Here is a 27,102-nt window from a genome sequence, read left to right as displayed (position 1 = left end):
ATGCCTTTGTCTTTTGTTTGACTATAAGAATGTTGGATTCATGCTCTTTAATTTCTTACTATCCCTCTCATGACACTCATTGAACGTTCCGGCTCGAAATCCGTGGAGGGGATGTTTTCCTACACGTCCGCGCTTTGACTTTAAGAACCGGGTTGTTTCCAGTCTAACCATCCATTGTCGACTCATCCTCCTACGAAGATGTGCTCCAAACTAGCTAAGCTCAACGAAGCCTACGAAGCCAGAAGAAATAGAGAATGTGAGAATGTTAAAAGTCACTGAAGACCTGATAGAAGAGCTCTTCAGAGAAGAAGTGAACAGGGAGAAAGAAGAATGGACAGAGAAGTACAGACTTCAGAGACAGCAGGAGCAACAGCAACAACAACAACAACAACAACAACAACAACAGCAGCAGCAACCTGAAGCTGACAGAGGCTTTGTCGATTGCCGTATCGACACCAAAGAGTTCTTCTTCTCTTTCCGAAGAAGCAGACCTATCGCCAGAAAGTCTATCCTCAGAGGACATCGCATTCTTAGAAACTAAAAAAGATTGCCGTAGCAAACAAAAAAACAAAAAAAAAACCAGCCCTTTTCAGGGTTACCCAATACTCTAGAAAAGAAATAACCATCAATTTACCAATGTGTGTAGGTAGAGTAGTGTGAATATAAACACTAACTCTTTTTTTAATAGTGTGAGGGTATGTGTTTGTGTATAGGATTGTGTGTTTGTAAGTGCTCACGTACGTTGGTGTGGATAGTAGATTAAGATGATGTTTGTTTTTTTTTTGGTGTTTGAGGTGTGGGGAGAGTAGATTTTGGGGTTTGATTTGATTGCTTTGCGTATGTGAATAGTATATTATTGGTTTAAAAAATTTTAAAATAGTGATGGGTAGCATAAAAAAGTGAGTGAGTGTTTCTTTTAGGTCTGCGCGTTGTTTTTTTGGTCATGATCTAGGCAAGATCAATTTTATGTTTGTAGGGGGATGTTTTCCATCACGTCCGCGCTTTCAGTATAAATTGAAACTCGCTCGGCAGTCTAGCTACCCTTGTTGATTGATCAACACCACCAGAAGAATGAACACCAGAATTGTGAAACTGCTAGAACTCCAGATGCACCTGGAATATGCCAGGCGCATAGTAAATGAACTATCCGCGGAAGCCATAGTAGAAGAGGCAAGAATAAAGAAGGAAGAGGAGGAGAGAAGAGAGAGGGAAGAGGAGGAAAAGAAAATAGGAGAGAGGATGACTTACAAGATACCAGAGACAGAGGATTGGGGTGCTGAAGCCAATCATCCCGCCTCTGCACTCCCAAGAAGAAAGGTGAAAGGAGACTGGGGAAGAAGATGCGTGTGTGGCGCCAGGCCAGGAAGGTGCCATCATTAGATAGGTGCATCTGGAGTTCAAAAAAAAAAAAACCAACAGCCCTTTTCAGGGCTACCCAGTACTCTAGAAAAGAAATAACTATACATTTGCCAATGTGTGTGTGTGTGTGTGTGTGTGTAGGTAGAGTAGTGTGAATATAAACACTAACTCTTTTTTTAATAATGAGAGTGTATGTGTGTTTGTGTGTTAGTGTGTTAGTGATTGTGTTTGTAACTGCTCACGTAAGTTTGTGTGAATAGTAGATTATGGGTTTATTTATTGTTTCTTAGCGTATGTGGAGAGTATAGTTTGGGTTTTATTATATGAAATGAGAAAAGTGGGGATGTTTTCCTTCACGTCCGCGCGTTTTTTGGTCATGATCTAGGCAAGATCAATTTGATGTTTTTAGGGGGATGTTTTCCTTCACGTCCGCACTTTTAGTATAAAACTAACAGTGTTTGCCATTGGAGCCCATTCTACGGAATAAGCAAACAAGATGCCAGCAGCTTCAGCTTTGTACAACAACCTTATGGGAAGTTGGTATTGAATGGTGGATGGATTGAATGTAGCAGAAAGGCTTGAACAGGAATGGAGGCATGCAGTGACAAAAGACTTCGTCTCAAGACAAGTAACCAGCCTCCACTTAGCCATAAATATTGTAAAAGAAATGATAGAGGATGAGGAGAAGAGAATCAGAGGTTTAATTAACCCACCGTATGTGAAAGTGGGTAAGTTGAAAGAAGCCATAGTTTATGTGACGAGTGTAAATTGTTTTTTAGAAGACATTGTAGAATGGACAGATTGGTCTTTTGTGAAGTGGGGCTTAGACAACCTTAAGAAACCGGAAGAAGTAATGAGGAATGTGCTGACCGAAGAGGTCAAGAAGATCAAAGAAAAGTGGTCAAAGGAAAGAAAAGAAGAAGAAAATAGAAAGAAAAAGGAAGAACTAGAGAAACTAAACGCAAACTGGATGAAAATCCAAGAGAAGTTCCGAGCCATGGGTCACCCGGACTGGATGCCGGAAACAGAAAAGAAGAAGAAGAAAGGAATGATGGAAAAAATAAGAGGATGGTGGAAGAAGTTAAGGAGCTAGAAGAAGAAGAAAAAACCCAAAGGCCCTTTTCAGGGCCCCCATATTTCTCGAAAAGAGAATGACTTTCCATTGCCTACCCCTTTTTTAAATTTAAAAAATTTTTATTTTAAAAAAAAAAAAATCCCATATTTTATTCCCCTTGTCCCTAGACAGACCCAAACTCTATTGACCATGTTCAATTTCCCTTGTCCCTAGACAGACCCAAACTCTATTCCCATGTAATGCTAATTCCCCTTGTCCCTAGAGTTGCGCACGATTTTTCTCCATGTTAAATTTACATAGTCCCCAGAGTTGCCCAGGGGTGTCTGTAATAGAATTCCCATTGTCCCTAGGGTGCCCCCATTCACTACTGTTGTATTGTGATGTTCGGTGTAAATGAAGCATTGTGGTTTTGACAGAATCGATCCGTAGTACTTTCACATACAAAGATATTTGTTGCTTTCAATAGGAATAGTTGTATAGACCAATCTCAAGAATGAGTGTACGCCAATGGATGGGATGCACGAGACACATGATTTTTATTTATTAAAGCCGATTCCCCACACACCCCATTCCTTTAGCATTTTAAACGATTAGGTCCAAAGTGATTTCGCACAAACAAATTAGGATAAATCCAAAGTGCATTCGGCTGATATCAAGTGTTATCAAGTGTTATCATCTCCATGGAATATCGTGATTCTTGGAACTGTGAAAGTGATCACGCATGTTGTATACATTCTTTGTTCCTCAGAAATGTCTATTTAGTACCAAAAAAATCATAAAAGTAGTGTGCTTTGAACTAAACCAGGCAGCAATTCATCTTTACTCCAAGAAAAGAGTGCTGTATATGACTTTCACGCCACAAATTTAGAAAGGCACAATAATCCCATTCACGCAACAGATTTAGAAAGGCACAATAATCCAATTCACGCAACATATTGAGAAACGCAGAATAATCCAATTCACGCAACATATTGAGAAACGCACAATAATCCAATTCACGCAACATATTGAGATACGCACAATAATCTAATTCACGCAACATATTGAGATACGCACAAGAATCCAATTTACGCAACAGACTGAGAAAGCCACAAGAATCCAGTTTATGACAAATTCATGTGCTATCAGTGACTTTATTTGTACAATAAAACTTGATTGTCATCAACCAGATCTGATGAAAGGAAGATAAGGTCACAACCCGTAACTCCCCCCCCCCCACGTCCTCACACCTTTTTTTTTGCAGATAGGGGGAGGAAAAAGATGGTAATAAGTGTGTTTGTATGGGAATTGTTCAGTCACAGAACGTGTTTATCTTCCCCACTAACTATATTGCGTTTAGTAGCGAGATGATTAGATATACATAGGTCCATTACATATCAGACCCAGGTGTTGTTAAGTATTTTGTGTGTGAAGGAGGGAGAGACATAGGGAATGACAAAAGGAGATATGCTGTGTTTTCCAGTAGAAACTAACCATACAGATCTTTAATCGGGTAGATACTCGTAGATACATCGTACAAAGCTTGTATAAATCCACATTCGTTTTGAGTTTTATTCACATTGCAACGCTGGAAATATTTGGAAAGCACAAAAGTAGGGTGCGTAATAAATGCAAACGCACATTCGTGTTCTTAATCGGAAGACAACTTGTATGCTATGGGGAATACGTCTCGACCTGAATATATATGCTATAAATCATCAAAATCGTTCTTTCCGCCGACTCAGAACAAAACACGCATGTGGGTTTTTGCATATTGTTCGTACCGACTTCACGACAGTATTGTTCGTACCGACTTCACGACAGTATTGTTCGTACCGACTTCACGACAGTATACTTAGATTTTCAGTAACGATTCCAGCATTTTCCGTCGCCATAAAATTTGTAATTGGCAATCTTTTTAATTACAAAAAAATACAGAAATAAGTTAATCAATATTAATAGCCGTTTTCTAGTAGAATGGTGCGTGCCAGTCTTTTCATTTCCGTGCTATCTGGTACATAAAGTGATGGGAGTAAGGTAATTACGTAATGTAATTGATGATCATATACAACTTTGTTCTGTATCTTGTGCCCAATTCTAAACAACCTAGATACAGGTCCAAGCTCTCCAGTCTGCAAATTATTTCCAGCGAAAGGGTTAAGCCTATCTATGCTGTTAAAATTTGGGTGAACGCCCAAACAAACGTTGAGGTTGCTTGTGAGTAACTGTTTCAAATCCACCGTGTAGCTATTTATTCTCATGAAACATCACACTTACACGGTGAATTTTCTTTCTCAACAACTAATTACTGTAGTGAAAGAATCGCGGTATGTCTTAATGAGTCATCCATATTGCTAATAATCTCTGATTACAGAACAATTTGTGATTCGAAAACATAAAATGCATTGTTTACTGATGTCTGATCAATGGAAAAAAAAAATCCAAGTAAAATATGGCCCATATAATTTCTGCAAATCTATAAAAGACAATCTCTCTCTCTCTCTCTCTCTCTCTCTCTCTCTCTCTCTCTCTCACGTACAGTGTGCGAATAGAAATAATACAATTGTTTGCTAAGCAACATATGCTTTTGTATGCCACAAAATAATATTTTGTACATAAACATTATATCTCATGTACCTAAACAAGATATATTTTGTACATAACAATATATATTGTGTACATAAACAAGATATATTTTGTACTTAAACATATTGATTCTGCAACTAGTATATTTATGTCCTTTGCATCAAATAACAGTTCCATTTGCATGAATTTATCTATCTCGAAATGCTAAATGATGTCGCTTTTCTGTATGGCAAATTTCAGTATAAATATACGAACAATAAACCATTGTCAGGGTAACAATGAGTTTAATGTGTGACCTTTCCAAACAAATGTGTGCGTGAGTGAGTGGGGATGATAGCACATATGTACGAGTAACAAATGATGGTCACAATGGCATGACATGTCCTTATTGTCCCTATAACTTAATGACTTGACTGACATGCCATGTCATTATTTTCCCTATAATTAAATGACTTGACTGACATGCCATGTCATTATTTTCCCTATAACTAAATGACTTGACTGACATGCCGTGTCATTATTTTCCCTATAACTTAATGATTATATTGACATGTCAGGTCATTATATTCCCTATCGCTAACGACTTGACTGATATGCCATGTCATTATATTCCCTATAACTTAATGACTTAATTGAGATGTCATGTCAGCATATTTCCTATAACATAATGAAAAAATTCAAATAATGTCCGGTTTAAATTTTGAAACATGATACAAAACAAAAAATCCCACAAATATCAAAAACATTAATAAAACGCTATTGTCAACAAATGAATCGTTTATGTGAGGGTTTTTCCAAATGATATCTATCTATCTATCTATTTATCTATCTATCTATCTATCTATCTATCTATTGCAGCAAAACTTTGTTTTCATAGTAAGCTGTTTGCTATATTAAATATCTAACGATCATGATAATGTTATTGACAAAAAATACACTCTAAAAGTAGTGAAGGGGGATATTATAGGGTCTATGGGATTTATCATTAAAAACACCCTTGGGAACATATAGGGTCTATGTAAATTTAACATGGAGAAAAATCGTGGGAACATATAGGGTCTATGGGAATTAACATGGCCAAAAACCCTGGGACAATATAGGGTTTATGGGAATTAACATGGCCAAAAACCCTGGGACAATATAGGGTCTATGTATATTTAACATGGCCAAAAGAACCCTTGGGACTGTATAGGGTCTATGTAAAATTGAAACATAAAAAAATAAAAAATAAAATAAAAAAAGGGGTAGGCAATGGAAAGGCTATCTCTTTTCGAGAAATATGGCTGGCCCTGAAAAGGGCCTTTGGGTTTATGTTAATGTATTCATTAACATAAAGGGCACCGCATTGGTCTTCTTCTTGTCCTTAGGCTGCGTCTTACTGTTGGTCCGTACATCAGCACTCTTTTCAGGCATCCTTGTCTTTCGACGTAGATCCTACGTATCCACAGGCTGGTGTTTGTCCTGTGGACAACGGTCCACTTGGATCGGACATACATGAGCAAGTCTGTCCGAAACATCATGGAAGACACAAGGGTGGATGACTCAACTGTAGTCCACATCATGAAGCGACGAGAACAGGTGAATCAATGCATTGAACGGCGCTTATTTATAGGTACAGGAAGGATTGAAACGGATTGAGTTCATTCACCAATCCGAACACGCGTTACAGAATTCAGTCAGCCCGCATCCAATCCGATGAGAGCAGTCTGTGACGTCACGTAGTCTATATAGATTCGCTAGCGCTTGTGTGCAGTCAATCTATGCGACAGTGATTCAACATGACGGAAACTCAGAAAACGATCCATTGGGGTGCACCAGCAGGGGAGACTGCCCAAGGGAACCCGGACTTACTTTCAGAAGAGGTGAATTGGGATTTTGTGGATTTTCTCTCCTCGCAAGAATTTGTTCCGGAACCTTCGTTACCTTCTTCATTACCGCAAGTGGAGAATTTTAGACAGAGACAGAAAGAAGAATTGGAGAAATTTATACAACGACAAAAGGAAGCGGAACAGGCTTTTCTCCTACAGCAACAGCAACAAGAAGAAGAGGTAAGAAAAAAAAAACAGCAAGAAGAAGTAGCAGCAAAGAAACAAGAGGGTGAAAATCAAATGGTCACGGTACTGTTGGACATTTTAGCGGAGTTAAGAAGTCTGAAACAAATGTATCAGACTTCTTTATCACGACCGAAGAGAATACGACCTTCCCGAGCTAAACACGTCAACCCTGTGACTAAGCCTACCGTACCACCCTTAGTGATTTCAACCCAATCATTATCATCATCAACATTACGCAGTCCAGAAGTAGGCCTTGGCCGTGGCAAAGGCATAAGGCAGTTAAAGTTGATTGCTTAAACTCACCCCTTCACCATGAAGAAAAAGGCCCTTTTCAGGGCCACCCACATTTCTCGAAAAGAAATACAATTTCAATTTGCCAATAACTCAAAAAAAAAAAAAAAAAAAACCACCCATTTTACCCTTATAGTACGTGTCTGTGTATGAGTGCGTGAGTGTACGTTCTTATTTTAAAATCAAAACTCAAAGACACTTACCTTATATCATTCATTTATTCTTTTCTCCATTTTTACAATCCAATTCACAACACAACACTTTAATAAAAAGTTCATTGACTTCTTCTTTCTCCTTGTTTACTCTCTCTGTTTTTTAAATTTCTTCACCGTCTTTTCCTCATTTTCTTCCCTTCTTCTTTTCTTCTTCTCCTGTTTCTTTGCCTCTTGTAAATAGAATTGTCTTTTTTCTTCCTCTTCTTCCTCTGAAGAATCCCTCTCTTCTTCCGAAGAATCCCTCTCTTCTTCTGAAGAATCCTTCTTTTCTTCTGACTCCTCTTGTTTCTTTTTTGGGCAATCTGGAGACCAATGTCCTTTTTCTTTACAATAATAACAGGTATCTTGACTTTTGTCTTTTTTAGTCCCTGTTTTTGTTCTTTTTTGACGGTCTGGACACTCTGAAGACCAATGCCCTTTCTTCTGACAGATATAGCAAGTATCTTGACTTTTATCTCGAAAGGAAGGAGAGTAGTCCGTAGGCTGGTCTGAAGAGAATTTTCTAATGACCCCTCGCAAAGCTCTGACGAAACGTTCCATCTGGGTAGTCTCTTCCATCGTTGTGCTCGGCTTGAGAGTGAAATGAATAGTGAAAGGATAAGACACACACCCTTTTATATACGCTGGTCTGCTATGACTATAAAGTAGCTCATGGTGTTTGAACTTGAGTCATTTGACTTTTTGCTTTCAAGATGAAACGATCCCATTCATTTGAGAAGAAAGAAGAAGAAGAAAGTAAGAGGCAGAAACGTGATCTATCGCCTCGAACCAGGGGTAAAATCTTGGCACAAATTCATGCCAGTGATTTTGAAGAGGACATGAGTGAACCAGAATTTGAAACCTCTAAACCAAGTTCACCACCTTTAGTCAACCCTGAAAAATACTATTCCATTCGAGAGACGGAAAAGCGCTCCTCTAGAAAATTTAGAACCACGGCTTACAAATACACGGTGAAGTTTAAAGATTTCAAGTCTGAAGTACCGTTAGAGAAAGCAGAAGGGTTCATCACCGGAGTGTGGGATTCTCTGCTCACTGCACTCAAGCGACAATGTCAACCCAAAGAAGACGACCGCTTGAGACTTTCCATACAACACGACGGTTTGAAATCCCCTGTTTGGATCGAGTTTAGCACCCCTGCAGAATTGACCGCTTCCAAAGTCATGGACAAGATTCAACACGTGCAACAATCTAATGACCAGTTTGACATCACCGATGGAAAAGCCACATTGGACATGACCCACGTCTCTCCTCCTCAAGGGACCGGACGCAAAAAGATGTTATTGGTGAACGACCTTCGCAGCATTAAGCGTAGCCTTGTCCAAATTCACAATCCTCATGACCAGATGTGTTTAGCCCGTGCCATCGTGGTGGGATGAACCTATGCCAACAAGAACGACACGGTAGAATGGAAAAGAGACTGGGAGAACATTCGACAATCGGACCGAGCCAAACAACGAAGTGAAGCAGAACTCCTGTTACGACAAGCTGGCATGTCCAAAGACACACCCTGTGGCATTCCTGAGATGCAAAAATTGCAAGATGCCCTAGCTCCACGATACACCTTGAAAGTGTACCCTCAAGAAGTGCGCGGGCCTTTGTTGTTTCGAGGGCAAGACTTTAAGGACGGAAAATACATTCATGTCTATTATCACGATGACCATTTCGATACCATTACCACTATCACCGGATTCCTGGGATACGGTTATTACTGTGAGAAATGTGACCATGGTTATAATAATCGAGAGCAACACAAACATTGTGGATGGAAATGCTCAGGATGTTTGGCCTCTCCACCCTGTCTGAGCGAAGAACCAGTGCCTTGTTCAACTTGTCTGCGCACGTTTGTTAGCCCTACCTGTTACCAACAACATCTGAAAACGCAAGGTTCACAGAAGAAATGCGCTTGTCAACTCCTGAGATTGTGCCCTACGTGTGAACAAGTCATACGTACCAATAATACCAAGGCACACGTATGTTCAGGAAAGAAAAAATGTCACATTTGTCACCACATCGTGGACTTGGAACACCAATGCTACGTGCAAAAATACCAGCCCCCACCAGAGAAAGAGGATGGTCACAAGAAGAAAGGCAATTTCATCTTTTTCGATTTCGAATGCATGCAAGAGACCGGCATTCACATTCCTAATTTCTGCGTGGCTCATCGAGCGTGCGAGAAGTGCATTCAAGAACCTATCTTCAGTCATTGTCCTCACTGTAGCAAGATTCCTGGAGGGCGTGAAAAAATCTTTCGGGGACCGAACACGTTAGCCGATTTTGCCCAATGGGTCTTAGACCCCATCGACAAGACGTGGAGCCAAGAGGACATCGAACTTTACGGAGATTGTCATCGTCATGCCACGGTGATGGCTCACAATTTCTCCGGATACGATGGACAGTTTCTTTTGAGGTACTATACGGAACAAGGCACCGAACGTCCTAAAGTGACTTTGAACGGAGCCAAAATCATTTTCATGCAAGTGGGACAAGTACAGTTTAAAGATTCGTTGAGCTATTTGGCCATGCCTTTGAGTCGAATGCCTAAAACGTTTGGAATGACAGAAATGGCTAAAGGGTACTTTCCACACTTTTTCAATACGGAAGCCAATCAACACGCCGTTCTACCCCATTTGCCCAAGGCTCACTATTACGACCCCGACAACATGCGTACCGAACAACGAGAAGCTTTCTACGCTTGGTACCAGGCTCACGCCTCGGACCCTTTCGACTTTCAGGAAGAAATGTTAAAGTATTGTCGTTCCGACGTGGACATTTTACGACGTTGCTGTGGAAAATTTCGAGAACTGTTCATAGAACACGGAGGGGTCGATCCTTTGAAAGAAGCTTGCACCATTGCCAAAGCGTGTTCCTTAGTGTATCGACAACGATTCATGCCTGAAAACACCGTGGCTGTCATCAGTCCTCAAACGACCCACTTTGTCAAGCGTCAATACTCGGTCAAAGCCCTACGTTGGTTACATTACTTGTGCGACAAGGAAGACAAATCGATTCAGCATGCCCGCAACGGAGGAGGCGAAAAGACCATCGGAACGTATTCGGTCGATGGCTGGGACTTAGAAAACCCCAAGATCGTGTACGAGTTTAACGGTTGCTTATTTCACGGATGTCCCGTCTGTTACCCTGACCGTGGCACTAAAAATCAGTTTTTGCAACGAACCATGGAAGACTTGTACCAGGACAGCGGCGCCTAAAGTTAGAACACCAAGGATACCAAGTGGTGGAAATGTGGGAACACGAGTACGATCACCGTATGAAAACCGATCCCGAGTTTAAACGCCTCGTGGAAAGTTACCAGTTCATGGACCCGCTGAACCCGAGGGATAGTTTGTACGGAGGAAGGACCAATGCCACCTGTTTGCTGTACCAAGCCGACGAAGAGAAAGGAGAAGAAATCAAATACTTGGACGTGTGTTCGCTCTATCCCTACGTGTGCAAATATTGTCGCTTTCCTGTAGGGCACCCGCAATTGCTGACGGAACACATCGACCTGGTCAACATTCGACAATACGAAGGCTTGATCAAGTGCAAAGTTTTGCCTCCCACGAACCTATACCATCCCGTCTTACCTCACCATTGTCAAGGCAAACTGATGTTTCCATTGTGCCGTACTTGCAACCAAGACCAACCTTGCCATCACAGCCAGGAAGAACGTGCCTTGACGGGAACCTGGGTCAGCGTAGAATTGTTCAAAGCTCTGGACATGGGATACCAACTGTTAGAAGTGTACGAAATTTGTCACTTTCCCAAGACACAACAATACCACAAGGGTGACCCCACGCAGAAAGGCATTTTCGCAGACTACGTGGATGCCTTTTTGAAACTGAAGCAAGAAGCCAGCGGCTATCCTTCCTGGTGTCACACTCCCGAAGACCAAATAAAATTCAAAGATAAATACTACGAACAAGAAGGCATCACTTTAGACCACATCGAGAAAAACGAAGGCAGGCGATCGTTTGCCAAAGTGATGTTAAATTGCTTGTGGGGTAAAATGGCACAACGACCGTGTTTACCCAAGACGGAATATTTGACAGAACCTTCCCGTTACTTCCAGATGATTCACGACAAAACCAAATACATGAAACACGTGGACGTCGTTCGAGAGAATTTGATCTTGGTCAATTACGAAGAAGATCTGGACTTTGTACAAGACGACCCTTTTGGAAATGTCATCATTGCGGCTTACGTGACAGCCCATGCTCGCTTAAAATTGTACGAAGCTTTAGAACTGTTAGGGGAACGCGTCCTGTACTTTGACACGGACAGTTGCATTTACATCCATCACCCGATTCAACATCACCCTAACATCGAAGGAGACCGTTTAGGAGCCTGGACAGACGAGCATCCCGACGACAAGATTTTAAGTTTCGTCAGTGGCGGTCCCAAAAATTACGGCTACGAATACCGTGACAAACAAGGAGAAGTGCACACGACGTGCAAAGTGAAAGGACTGACTCTGAATTATCGTACCAGTCGAGTGGTCAACTTTGGGGTATTGAAAGAAGCCTTGCAATCGGGAGAGGATGGAAACTTTAAAGTGACCACCTACCAACCGAACAAAATTGTACGTTTACCCACTCACCACATCGTCAGTCGACCCTTGGAAAAAATCTATCAAATTGTATACCAGAAGCGAGTTCGACTTCCCAATCATTTCACCTTACCGTACGGTCACGTCGGTATTGGTCTGTATATAAAAAGGAACCCTAGGCAAGATTGATAGTTCATCGTGACTACCAAGACCGAGCGAACAAGATGAATACTTTGAAAGAGACATCGTTCCAGTTTGGGGATTGTAAAAAAGTTGTATCTTCCTCTAGTGTGACTAATATTGGATGGATAAGACCCAGACATTGCGACGGAAAATGTCCGGAAGGAAACTGCGATTGTCCATGTGGTTACCATTGTAATTGCGTAACGGAGTTTGCAGACGAGTGCGATTGTGAGCCTTGCGATGGATACGATGCTGTACCTTGTGACCTGAGCGATGCCGTAAAGCATCATGGGAACTTTAGTGCCCCTACCCCTATCATGGAAAGGGATGCTGTGCGTGTCAAACCTGTGGGATGCGAAAGCGATGCTGCTCGTCCTCTTGGACATTTTACTGGGTTTCGTTTTAAAGGGGAATGTTCACCTTCACGTCTACCCCCCTACGGATGTCATCCAGCCCTGAACAAACTCCTGCCCATGTCACTCAACCCTCATCGAAACGAACCTGTGAAAGACGAATATTCGTTTCCTGTGCGTTTGTCGGAATACTGCGACTTTGAAAATCGTCTTCAATCGTTCAAAGGAAAATGGCCAAAGTATCTGGGAGGACCAACCCCATGAAGAATTAGCCAGAGCCGGATTTTTCTACTTGGGCGAAGGAGATAAAGTCAAGTGCTTCAGTTGCGGTGTGTCACTTCACCACTGGGAACCGCAAGATTCGGCCTACGTAGAACATGCTCGATGGTCACCGAATTGTCATTACTTACCCTTAGTGGGACCGAGACATTGAAGTAACTTCTTACCATAATAATCTGTTCATGGATACTTTACAAGAGAACATTCGTGCTTTGCCTGTGGAGTTGAGAGAACGCATTTATCGAGAACTGGTCAAAATACAAGTGAAACGTAAAGAACAATTGCATCCGTTACGTCACCGGTGTTTGAACCACTGGTACCTGAAGGCTATACAAGGATTGATTCAGTTGAAAGTGTTCCATCGGACAGACATTGATGAACGATCCTCTAGTTTTAAAAAGGATTGGTTTGGTATGGACGATTGTAGTTACATCATTGTAAACGTACTGCATCGAATTCCAGAGGAAGAGTTAACGAATTACCAACATCTTGAACACAATGTCAACTTAGTGAAAGAGGAAACTTCTGAACGAATTGTAATGTGTAGATTAGTGACTCAACGATTTAAATTAGACACTGAAGTGAAACCATGTTTGTGCAAAGAGTACATTTCTTGTGTCAGACCAAAGAGGATTTAGTATGACCTATTCATGGATACTTTGCTAGAGAACATTCGTGCTTTGCCTGTGGAGTTGAGAGAACGCATTTACCGAGAGCTGGTGAAAATACAAGTGAAACGTAAAGAACAACTGCATCCGTTACGTCACCAGATCTTTAACCACAGGTACCTGAATGGTATAAGAGAACTGATTCGTCAGAAATTGTTTCAGTGGTCAGACCTTGTTCAATACTTCCAGGCCCCCGATGATTCACGTGTTGATCATTTTGGTTACTTCGAGATTCACCTAGAGCAACCCATTGAGGAAGACAAGGTAAAGGATTACCAACATTTGTTACGTGGAATCTACTTAGCGGAAGAGGAAACTTCTAATCGAACTCTGACGTTTCGGTTACAGTATGCAAGATTTACATTCCCAACTGGACTCTTTACGATCAGTACTTACCACCTCAATGGCCTTAAATGGTCACGAAAAACTCCTTTTGCTCAAAGCCTTGCGTTTTCATCTGGATACTTCTCGACCTCAACAGGAAAAAAAGATTCGTCAACTTTTAGCTACCCAAGACGTGTATGACGATGTGTGTGTAGCTTGTGACTTACATCCCCATTGGACAGATGTCCGTGCCTGGAAAGAATGGGGTTTTGAGGCTTGGACCCAAGAAGTGACCCAGTATGCACGAGAGTTGTTCAAGGAAAAAAGTTACTTTTCAACCCGTGTTAGTGACGGTGCCAGAAGAACCCGTCACCCAGGACAGGACTGTCGTGGACAGGCCTGAAAGACCCTTTCGGGAGGACACTTGTGTGACCTTACCCCCTACTATAGAACTGGTTAGAACATTACCCAAAACATGTGATTGTTGTACAGACACTTGTGTTTATTCCACGTTCATAGTTATCATGTGCCTTTTATTGTTGTACTTAAGCCTTTGGCTTTTATGTATTTTTGTCTTTCGTATTCATGTTTGAAACATTCAATAAATGTGTTCTGAAAAAGTATATAAACTCTTGTCTTGTTTGTTTTCGTGTCACAAGTGACATTTCTCACACCATGGCTACCTCTACTGTCTCTGCTCCCTCTTCCTCTACTGTCAAAGTCATCGACGAACACTTAGATCGTGCCAGTTGGGAGGCTTTGTATCTTCGCCATCCCTTTAACATGCTCATTGCTGGACCTAGCGGTTCTGGCAAAACCGAATTCGTCAAACGTTTGATCGAACATAAACATCATTTGATCGATCGGCCACCTCAACGGATCGTGTGGTGTTACAAAGAGTGGCAATCGGCGTACAGTCTCTTGCGAGAAAGTCAAGGAGATTCCATCGTGTTTGTGGAAGGCATTCCTAAAGAAGACGACGGCATCGTCTCTGACTCCCGTCAAACCCATTTGGTCATTTTCGACGACATGTTAGGAGAAGACGAAGAAGAAATTAAATTGTGGTTCACGCGCAAAGGGCATCACCGTAATGCCAGTGTCGTTTACATCACCCAAAATTTGTTTCAACAAAGTAAAGACCATCGCACCATCAGTCTCAATGCGCATTACGTGGTCTTGTTTAAAAGCCCTCGAGATAAATCGCAAGTGCAAGTCTTAGCCAAACAGTTAGGAACGCCTTGGCTGACTCAGGCGTACGACGATGCCACTCAAACGCCACACGCCTATTTACTCGTCGATTTGAAACCTACGACTCCCGAGGATTTGCGATTTCGTACCCACTTGTTTCACCGCTGGTGCCAAGACGGAGGGCCTGTCCTGTACACGTCTCCGTCCTCGACTTCATTTCACTCCCCATGAAAAAAATCTATAAAAACCTCAGACCCTTTTTCGTCTGTCTCACACAGTGTGAACATGACGTCCCTTCAGTCGCATCTTCCCGTCAAATTGATTCGTGCCTTGTATGGCATCAGTCGAGAAAAAGATCCACAAACACGAGCTCGTGTCTTAGAAGCTAGTCTCAAAGAAGTCTTACGATGGTTCACGGTGACCGCACGTCAATTACTCCAAGGAATCATTCAGATTCCTCATCAAACCAAACGCTTTTTCGATCGAAACAAAGTCGCTTTGGTCCAACTGGCCGATCCCCGCATCGACACTCAAACCAAAAAACAAATCATTTTGAAACCTGGAGGGAGCGGTACTCTAGGAGGGGTCATCATTCGCTCACTCTTAAGATGGGATCCTAATGCCCCCAAAGTTATCCCCAAGACAAAAGTCCAACGAAGCCCCAAGAAGAAAAAGAAAAAGACCAGGTCCCCAAGAAGAATAACTTCTCCAGTGGCAGGACCCTCCTCTTACCAGACACCACCCCGGAAAAAGAAAAGAAGCCCCCAGAAAAAGAAACAGAGAAAATGTCCCCAGAAAAAGAAAAGTCCACAGAAGAAAACTAGTCGCAAGAGAGGCACTTCGGCTAGGACGCAACCTTACACTCGCAAACCACGACCTGCCACGGCAATGACTGCGTCTCCGGCAGCCTCACGTTTGTCCACTTCTCCGTTGATGTCACCAGGAACTGAAGAGTACTTGGAGACGTTGATCACACCAAGAACTTCTCCGTTGATGACCCCCAAAAGAACTTCCCCAGTGGCAGGACCCTCCCATTTAGCGGCAGTGGCTGCTGCTCACAAAGTACCTTCTCCCAAAATCAAAGTCCATGAAAGATCGGGCATATTACAAAGTTTACTGGATTTGTCCAAACAAGAACTGGCTCGATTTAGTCCGTTGCGTACCCCTGCACGACGTGTCATGCCTGTCCTCAAACTAATACGACGTAAAGACAATCAGTGGGTACGCGTTCCAGTATAAAAAAGACCTGTGACCAAGTCGAGTATCAGTGTTTTTTCGGTGCTCCTGAAGACTCAAAGATGTCACCCTCCAGAAAACCCCAAGGAAAGAAAAGGAAAGGACTGCCACCACGTTTAGCCAAACATGGGGACATGTTATCTGTCCTGTCCAAAGCTTCTCCACCCCTACGAAAAAAACTCATTCAAACGGCCTCCAAAGAGGTCATCGATACCGTGTGCGAATGTTGTTTGAACGTTTTGAAAGGCACGATCCCTTTGTCCAAACACCAGAAACAATGCTTAGGCAAACATCGTCACGTTCTTCGGAAAATGGTTCAAAAGAAAATTCCCATTCGTCAAAAAAAGAAGATGTTGGTCCAACGTGGAGGCATTTTACCTCTCTTGTTAGGCCCCATACTGAAAGGAGTCTTGGGAACCATGTTGGGAGGACTGGTGGGAGCAAGATAAAAAGGCCCTCGGAAGTCCCAAGATCTCAGAATCGACCGCTGACAAACCCATGGAAGGACGAAAACTAGCTTTAGTGCCTTACAAACGATGGATGGAATACCATCGGTGGCAAGAACAACGCACCCCGCATTTACCTCCCAATCCCAATTTGAGCGAGATGTCCCAGTTACAACACGAATTGCAATCCTTGATGGATCGCCAAGATTTGTCCGAAACAGAAAAATCGCAAAAGTACGGTCAACTCTTGCAAAGATTGCAACTCTTTCACCAGAAAGCTTTAGACGAAACAGCTTTACCGACTCTAAAAGATTTTAAGACCTTGATGAAAAGTCCAGCACCATCATCATCATTACCACCACCACCACCACTACCATCCCCAAGGGTCACCAGAGATGCTACCCCACAAAGACCTGAGGAAGAAGAGATGCGCGAAGTGTTTCAAACACCGTCAGCAGCTCCCATTTCGAGTAAGATTGCAGCATCCTTGTTGACCCCGTCCCCCACGCCCCAACGAGAAGAAATGAAAGCTTGGGTTAAAAAGATGATGTACACGCCTCCTTCGACAGAAGTGAAAAAGAAAGAAGGGAAACCAGAAGCGAAAAAAGAAAAGAAACCCAAAGCCATTCCATTGCCACCTCCACCACCACCACCACTACCTTCGACTTCTACTCCCGTAGCCCATCGGACACGTAAATCCATTTCTAAACCACCCTTTCGACCCACCCAAAGTAGCATCACCGAAGAGTGGGTGCCTTATTAACACACAAAAAATGGAAAAAGTCTTAGCCAGCATTTACTACGATCCCTCGCATCCTGCAGGTTACGCAGGAGTTCAAAAATTGTATCGTGCTGCCAAAACGCAACAAAAAAGTCTCCGTTTACCTCAAGTGCAACGATGGTTACAAGAACAAGCTACCTACACTTTACACAAACCCATTCGACGCAAGTTTGCCAGAAGTCGCACCCGAGTGGAAGGCATCGATCATCAATGGCAAGCCGATTTAGCCGATGTCTCTCATTTGGCCAGCTACAATCGCGGCTACAAATATTTGTTTTGTGTCATCGACGACTTTTCCAAATTTGCCTGGGTCGTGCCCTTGACTTCCAAATCCAGCAGCGAGTTAGTGCGAGCCCTGCAACGGGTGTTGAAACAAAGCGGTCGTCGCCCTCTTCGATGGCAAACGGACAAAGGCACCGAATTTCTGAACCAAGCTTTCCAAAAAGAATTAAAGAAACGTGACATTCATTTTTTTACCACCGAGAATCCCGAAACCAAAGCCAGCATCGTGGAACGTTTTCAACGCACTTTGAAAGAACGCATGTGGAAATATTTTACGCATCACCACACTCTGAAGTACATCGACATCTTACCGCACCTGGTGCAAGCGTACAACCAATCTTACCATCGAAGCATCGGACGTGCCCCGCAAGACGTGACTCCCGACAGCGAAGTGCTGGTGTTCGAGCGCCTGTTCGGTACGTCCCCGACGAGGGCTGACCCCAAGAAAAGTGGAGAGTTGGTCGTAGGAGATTGGGTGCGCATTGGCAAAACCAAACGCACTTTCGACAAAGGTTACTTACCTAACTGGACGACCGAATTGTTTCGCGTCACTGGACGAGTGCATGGCCGTCATACTACCGTCTATAAATTGGAAGACATGAACGGAGAAGTGCTCAAAGGAACGTTTTATTTGCCCGAGTTACAACGTGTCACCAAAAAAGAAGACGACGTGTACGACATCGAAAGTATTCTCGAACGCAGAACCCGTAAAGTGGGCAAACGACGTGTCAAAGAAGTCAAAGTACGTTGGAAAGGATATCCACCCAGTTTCGATTCTTGGATCGACGCTTCGCAAGTCATCGACTATAAAAAGAAGAAGTGACCATCATGCCCTTTCACACAGCAGACGCAGCTACATCGACCACTCCTTCTTCCCCTAGTTCTTCTGTGCAAGATTTACAAAAACAACCCTTGTGGGTGTGGTGTGGAGAACGTGTGCCTAAAACGCAAATCGTCTTTTTCTGCCAAATCTTCGTAGTGTATTGTGTCATCGGGGCAGCCATCGCCAATTTGAGTTTGCAACAAGGAGACAAACAATTGTGGACCATTTTATTGAGCAGTTGCATCGGTTACCTGCTTCCCAATCCCTCCCTGAAATTCTCCTCGAACGGGAACCCCGGGAACCTTGTGTCCAGTGCCAGTGTCAGTCACCAGTCCAACCACAATCAGAACCCCATTTTGGGCGGAGACACGCCTCTGACGTCCAGTAATATCCCCTCGGACAGCCACAGAACTCTGGAATTATGAGTCACCAAAACCAATTTTACTTGACCTTACCCAGTGACAGTTCCATGGAGGTGTTTCCCAATAACACATTGTGCTGTTACACGGCCAAATTGCCTCAAGCCATCCCCTTAGATCACGAAGCCCATTGGGAAGTGGCTTTGGTAGAAATGATTCACCCGACCCAAGTCCACAATGTCATTGCCAATCAAAATTTTTTTACGGTGCAAGTTCATGACGAGCAAGTGCAACAGTGGATGGATACCCATAGCAAATATCCCCATAAAAAACCTAATAAAGAAAATCCAAAGTGGACCGACTATCAGTTGTTAATTCCCCCAGGTTATTATTTTAGTGGTCAACATTTGGTCAACACCATAGCCACCAGGTTTAATGGTGTGTTTCTGAAAGCTTTGGAAAGTACCAAAAAAAGTGTCACCCTAGAGTACCACAAAACAGCTCGTCGCTTCCTGATGAAATTTCCTGAGGGGTCTAAAATAATATCTTTCTTATTTTGTCCTGAATTGTTTGACATGTTGGGCGGAGACATGGAGATGAGGAAGAAAGTAGAAAAAGAAAAAAACGAATTACTAGTCATTTCTGACAACGATAATTTTGCCAAGTATTTTCGTTTCCCGGTAGAACTGAACCAAGGACTGAATTTGATGTTCGTGTACTCCGATGTGGTGGAGTACAACGTGGTGGGACACACCTCCGTACCTGCGTGTCATTCCTTTCAAAGTCGATTCTGCCGCAAACGCTGACGAGGAAGGTTGAAACACTTACCACGTCCACCGCGAATTTGTCCATCCTCACTATTTACCGGTCAGCAAGTCGTATTTGGACACGGTCAACATTACTATAAAAGGAGATTTGGGACAAAATATTCCATTCACCAAAGGAAAAGTCACGGTGAAACTCCATTTTCGAAAACGGTTCTCTCACGATTCGTAAGTAAGTCATGTATCCAGTGTACCGAGGGGTTGCACGACAGCGAGGACACGGTTTAGGAGACATGTTAAAATCGGCCTTTCGTTCGGTGGCCCCGGTGTTGAAACCGATGGTGACACGCGGATTGCACGCCTTGAAAGATGCGGCACTGACGCAAGGCAAAGAATTTCTCCAAAATGTCATCATCGACAAACAAAACCCTAAAGAAGCCTTCATGAGGGCTGGCAAAAATGTCTTGCTGCAAACGGGCAAAGACATTTTGGGTCGCCGAGACACACCTATAAATGCCCTGCACGCTACCGAGTCAAGCATTCAGCAAGGACAAGGCAGAAAGAGACGACGAAGAAAACACCCTTTCACCAGACTTCAAGCGAGAAAGGCCAAGAAAAGAAGAACCGTTCGAGACTTAGACGTTTTCGATTATTGAGACACAGTAACAAAAAAAAAATGATGCACCGAGAGTCTTGCGCTTGTTCCAAGACGGAACTGGATCTGTTTGCCATGCCCCCCACGATGATGACGATGCAAGAATCCCAATGGGTGGAATTTCATCCCGTCTCCTCACTGACCGATTCCGCTCCCATCGAGTTTGAAATCAAAGGACAGCCCGAAGATTACATCGATCTGAATAGCAGTTACTTGTACCTGAAAGTCAAAGTTGTAGATAAGACAGGAGGAGATATAGACACTGAAGCGGTAGCTCCCGTCAACAATTTCATGCATTCCTTGTTCAGTGGAGTGGACTTGTACTTGAATAACAAACTGGTCAGCAGCAGCATGGATACTTACCCTTACCGTGCCTACCTGGAAAATCTCTTGACGTACGGAATAGACACCAAGAACACTCATCTCAATGCCTGTGTGGTATGGGAAGGTGACGATGCAGGCCAGTTTGAAGAAACCGAAATTGATACAAAGAAAGAACACAATGCGGGATTTGTAGAACGAAGAGACAGAATCAAAGGAGACAACAAAAGTTTAGAACTGATGGACCGTTTGCATTTGGACATGTGGTTGCAAGAGAAATATTTGCTGAACGGAGTGAATGTTCGCCTGAGACTGAATCGGAGCAGTACCGCTTTCCATTTATTGGCTAATAATGACAATTACAAAACCAAAATCCAAGAAGCCAAACTCTACGTACGCCGTGTGGAAGTGTTACCTAAAGTGGGAAACGACATCAGTCAAACGTTGAGCAGAACGACCGCCAAGTATCCCATACGACGTGTGGAAGTGAAAACGTTCACCATTCCCGTTGGACATCATTCCATGATCGAAGATCATCTGTTCCAAGGACAGCTACCCAAGCGTTTAATCCTTGGTATGGTCTCGAATGAAGCCTTCAACGGAGCTATCGCTCAAAATCCTTTCAACTTTCAACACTTCAAGGTGAAGAAAATCGAAGTCAGTCGCGATGGCAAGACCTTGTGTACCCGACCTTTCGAACCTGACTTTACCAAGAAGAATTACTTGAGATCGTACTTGTCCCTGTACGAAGCCACCGGACAGTTAGGAACCAATACCAGTCACGGCATTACGTACGAGGATTATGCAGGAGGCTACGCTTTGTGGGCTTTCGATTTCACTCCAGACCAAGGCAGCGACGAGGGACATTTCCACCCTATAAAATCTGGCCAGATTCGTGTGGAACTTCAGTTTGCAGAACCACTGAACAAGACAGTGAACGTCATCCTGTATGCAGAATTCGATAATACCATAGAAATCAACAGTTTGAGAGAAGTCATTCTAGATTATTAGAAACCATGGAAGACTGTTCTCCCTCTTTACCTAGTGGAGAAACTTTAAAGATGGAATGTGAGGAGACTGTGGAAAAAGAAGAAGTGATCATGATGAAGTCGAGATGGCCAGAACAAGAAGCCCATTTAGTCTCCTGTTTTGCCAAACACTTGGTCGACAAAATGACGGAATTGATCAAGAAAAATTGTTATGGATGTCAAAACGATCATCCCAGTCAAATTCAACACGATAAATGCCTGATGTTGAGTCAAGAAGAAAAATTGGACGAGTATCTGGACGAAGCTTGGAGTCTCATCTCGAACAAAGACGTGTTGCACCAGTGGTATAAAGACTTACGTGAACATTCTTGTCCACCATTAACCACTCAAGAGATCCATCGTATCGAAGCTCTCCTGAATCAGAGTGAGGAAACAGAACGAATAACCGTTTATTCGTCAGACATTTTCAAGCAAAAAGTCAGGATCGAATTGACAACTTATTATTACCTGTGAAGAAGAAAACAACACAAATGGATACCTGGGAACTTTATTACCTTTTGAACCACAGTTCGTATACGGCTTCTTGGAATCCTGTCGTCTGTGCTAAAGATGAACTCCCTCATCGCAAACCTAAAGACCATCAAGCTTACGTGATCAACACGGACGACAGTCATCTCCCAGGAACCCACTGGGTAGCCGTTTACTTTCCTCAAGAAGGATGTGTGGAATATTTCGATTCGTACGGATTGCCCCCTTTGGAAGACGATATCATCGACTTTATGAGAAGAAATGCTCAAACCACCCGATTCAATAATGTGAAATTACAAGGCACAGATTCCTTGGTGTGTGGACAATATTGTGTGTATTTTCTGCATCATCGCAGCCTGGGCTATTCCTTAGAACATTTAGTGACTCATTTCGATCCTCGTTCTTCTGCTAGAAATGATGTGAAAGTAGATCGATGGTTTTGTGACCATTATGCTTATCTTTTGTCTCAAGCTAGGAAACGTGGTGTCCATCAATAGCCTAATGATTTCCAACAGTGGAAATCACAATTTCATTCACAACGTTGTCAGCCCTGTTTAAAGTAGATTGTCCATTGAGAAAAAAATGTTTGTGATTTGAAAAAAAATTGTTTGATGTTATAGTGTTGGATTATTGTTAAAAAATGTTAGAGTTGTTGTTGGTTAGTGTTAAGTGATTTTTGAATAAAAAATGTTGTGTTTTGAAAAAATGTCTTTGTCTTTTGTTTAGCTAGAAGAATGTTGGATTGATGCTCTTTGATTTCTTATTATCCCTCTCATGACACTCACTAAACGTTGCGGCTCGAAAACCGTGTGGGGATGTTTTCCTTCACGTCCGCGCTTTCACTTTAAGAACCGGGTTGTTTCCAGTCTAACCATCCATTGTCGACTCATCCTCCTAAGAAGATGTGCTCCAAACTAGCTAAGCTCAACGAAGCCTACGTGAATTTGCATAGGGTCAGACACAGTCTGATACCGAAGCCAGAAGAAATAGAGAATGTGAGAATGCTAAAAATCACTGAAGACCTGATAGAAGAGCTCTTCAGAGAACAAGTGAACAGGGAGAAAGAAGAATGGACAGAGAAGTACAGACTTCAGAGACAGCAACAACAGCAGCAACAGCAGCAACAACAACAACAACAGCAGCAACCTGAAGCTGACAGAGGCTTTGTCAATTGTCGTATCGACACCAAAGAGTTCTTCTTCTCTTTCCGAAGAAGCAGACCTATCGCCAGAAAGTCTATCCTCAGAGGACATCGCATTCTTAGAAACTAAAAAAGAATGCCATAGCAAACTAAAAAACAGCCCTTTTCAGGGCTACCCCAATACTCTAGAAAAGAAATAACGATCGATTTGCCAATGTGTGTAGGTAGAGTAGTGTGAAAATAAACACTAACTCTTTTATAGAAAAATGTGAGGGTATGTGTTTGTGTGTTTGTGTTTGTAAGAGCTAACGTAAGTTGGTGAGGATAGTAGATTAAAATAATGTTTTTGGGGTTTTTGAGGTGTATATTTGGAGTTAGGTTGGATTGTTTTGCGTATGTGGATAGTCAATGGAAGTGATTCATAAAAAATTTTAAAATAGTGATGGGTAGCATAAAAAGTGAGTGAGTGAGTGAGTGTTTATTTTAGGTCCGCGCGTTGTTGTTGTTTTTGTGGTCATGATCTTGGTAAGATGAATTTTATGTTTTTAGGGGGATGTTTTCCATCACGTCCGCGCTTTCACTATAAATTGAAACTCGTTCGGCAGTCCAGCTACCCTTGTTGATTGATCAACACCACCAGAAGAATGAACACCAGAATTGTGAAGCTGCTAGAACTCCAGATGCACCTGGAATATGCCAGGCGCATAGTAAACGAACTATCAGCGGAGGCTATCATAGAAGAAGCAAGAATGAAGAAAGAAGAGGAGGAGAGAAGAGAGAGGGAAGAAGAGGAAAAGAAAAGAGAAGAGAGGATGTCGTTCAATATTCCCGAGACAGAGGATTGGGGTGTTGAAGCGAATCATCCTCCCTCTGCGCTCCCCAGAAGAAAGGTGAAAGAAGACTGGGGAAGAAGATGCGTGTGTGGCGCCAGGCCAGGAAGGTGCAACCATTAGATAGGTGCATCAGGAGTTCAAAAAAAAAACCAACAGCCCTTTTCAGGGCTACCCAATACTCTAGAAAAGAAATAACTATTAATTTGCCAATGTGAGTAGGTAGAGTAGTGTGAAAATAAACACTTACTCTTTTTTAAGATAGTGTGAGGGTATGTGTTAGTGTGTTTGTGTTTGTAAGAGCTAAGGTATGTTTGAGTGAATAGTAGATTATGGGTTTCTTAGCGTATGTGAAGAGTATAGTTAGGGTTTTATTATATGAAAATAGAAAGTAGGGGATGTTTTCCTTCACGTCCGCGCGTTGTTCGGTCATGATCTAGGTAAGATGAATTTTATGTTTCTTAGGGGGATGTTTTCCTTCACGTCCGTGCTTTCACTATAAGAACCCACAGTGTTCGTTGTTCAAACCATTCTGCAAAGAATAAAAAGAAGATGGCGTCAAACCAAATGGACAAAATACAAACCTTGCAAGACGTTTTAGACAACTTAGGAATAATGGAACAGATGCTAATAAGAATCGTTGAAGACCATTATTCCTATAGTCCCCATCGTGTAAAGATGGAAATTAATAACTTAAGAAAAGCAAAGGACAAGATTAGTGGTGTCATGAAAGAGATAAAGGAGGAGAAGGAGGATGAAGAGGAAAGAATAAGAATACGCAAATGGAACGAAAAAATTGAAAAAGAAGAAGAAAATGAAAAGAGGAAGAAAGAAGAGGAGGAAGAGAAGAAAGAAGAGGAGGAGAAGAAAAAAAAGAAAGAGAAGAAGAGTGTAGGAGATAAAATAAGAAATTGGTGGAGGAAAAGAAGAAATTAGAAGAAAACCCAAAGGCCCTTTTCAGGGCCAGCCATATTTCTCGAAAAGAGATAGCCTTTCCATTGCCTACCCCTTTTTTTATTTTATTTTTTATTTTTTTATGTTTCAATTTTACATAGACCCTATACAGTCCCAAGGTTTTTTTTGGCCATGTTAAATATACATAGACCCTATATTGTCCCAGGGTTTTTGGCCATGTTAATTCCCATAGACCCTATATTGTCCCAGGGTTTTTGGCCATGTTAATTCCCATAGACCCTATATGTTCCCACGATTTTTCTCCATGTTAAATTTACATAGACCCTATATGTTCCCAAGGGTGTTTTTAATGATAAATCCCATAGACCCTATAATATCCCCCTTCACTACTTCTAAATCACGGATACAAGAAATGAAAGAATTGGGACCTGATATCTCATTCCAGAGTTAACATTCTATGATAATAATATCCCATCCCAGAGTTACCACTTTCATGATAATACTATCCCATTCCAGAGTTAATACTCAACGATAATAATATCCCATCTCAGAGTTAATATTTTTACGATAATAATATCCCATCCCAGAGTTAATACTTTTACGATAATAATATCCCATCCCAGAGTTAATACTTTTACGATAATAATATCCCATCCCAGAGTTAACACTTTCACGATAATAATATCCCATTCCAGAGTTAATACTTCTACGAGAATAATATCTCATTCCAGAGTTAACATTCTATGATTATAATATCCTATCCCAGAGTTACCACTTTCATGATAATACTATCCCATTCCAGAGTTAATACTCAACGATAATGATATCCCATTCCAGATTTAATACTGCTATGATTATCATATCACATTCCACAGTTAATACTTCTACGATAATAATATCCCATCCCAGAGTTTCATTGGAGCAACTTGAGAATAAGTAAACAAGGATTGGGTGTTAAGTTCCCTAGTACCGTCAATAACAATGTTGGTGGTGGTGGTGATGGTGGTGGTGAGTGTGTTTTTGTTGTTGTTGCAGGAAACACCTCTTACAGTGGCGTTCGTATTTGGTTTGTTACATGGTGTTGCATGACATGAAGAAACTTTTTGATACAATAAACGTCTCTTGTATTTTGGAATTCCTGAAAGAAGTACACATTTATTCTAAGATAATAATTTTTATGCTATCACCTTGAGTATTTATATAAAAAGTATATACCGTTCTTTATACTCAATACTTTTTTATTTTAATCTTCATTAACACACATGCGCCTTAAAAATACAATCAATCAATTTATAATCATTAAAGTTACCTTTTTGATTGTTTAGAAAAGAAAAGAAAACTAGTTTCTCCTATCATCGTCCATAACTTGTCGATTGCCTTTGCATATACAAATACTGCGGGAACAAAGAGATCCGTTGGGACCATTTAATGGAACCCTGAATGATTTTGTGAAACATTGCAAGAGTATTGCGACCAAATCTGAGTCAATTTGTACGTCAGGAAAGAATTAATGCACGACATTCCTCAATTCCTTTTTACTTGTATTCCAGTTAGTTATCTATTGGGTGTGTCGTTTACAATGACGTGGAAAACACCTGAGTTGAAACCGTATATTTTAGACTTGCGGTAATATTAAAGAACGCTGACATATGTTATGATCTTTTGCTTGAGTCCGCATGCCTTTAGGTTGAGTTTATTCATTCATTTAGGTTGAGTTCATGCATTCATTTAGGCTCAGTTCACTCATTCATTGAGGTTGAGTTCAATCATGCACCAATTGGTAGAGAGTGCATATATGAGTCAGTCAATAACCAGACCTCACCGCTGCACTATCGGAAATTTATTGTAACTTGTCATTATTTGCAAACACACAGTTATCAGATATCGGATGATGTTATGTTGACATTAATAAATTCGTATATGATTACCTGA

This window comes from Sinohyriopsis cumingii, chromosome 12, assembly GCF_028554795.1.
Source record: "Sinohyriopsis cumingii isolate HCF-2022 chromosome 12, ASM2855479v2, whole genome shotgun sequence".
Lineage (NCBI taxonomy): Eukaryota > Metazoa > Mollusca > Bivalvia > Unionida > Unionidae > Sinohyriopsis > Sinohyriopsis cumingii.
This window is presented reverse-complemented; position numbering follows the sequence as displayed.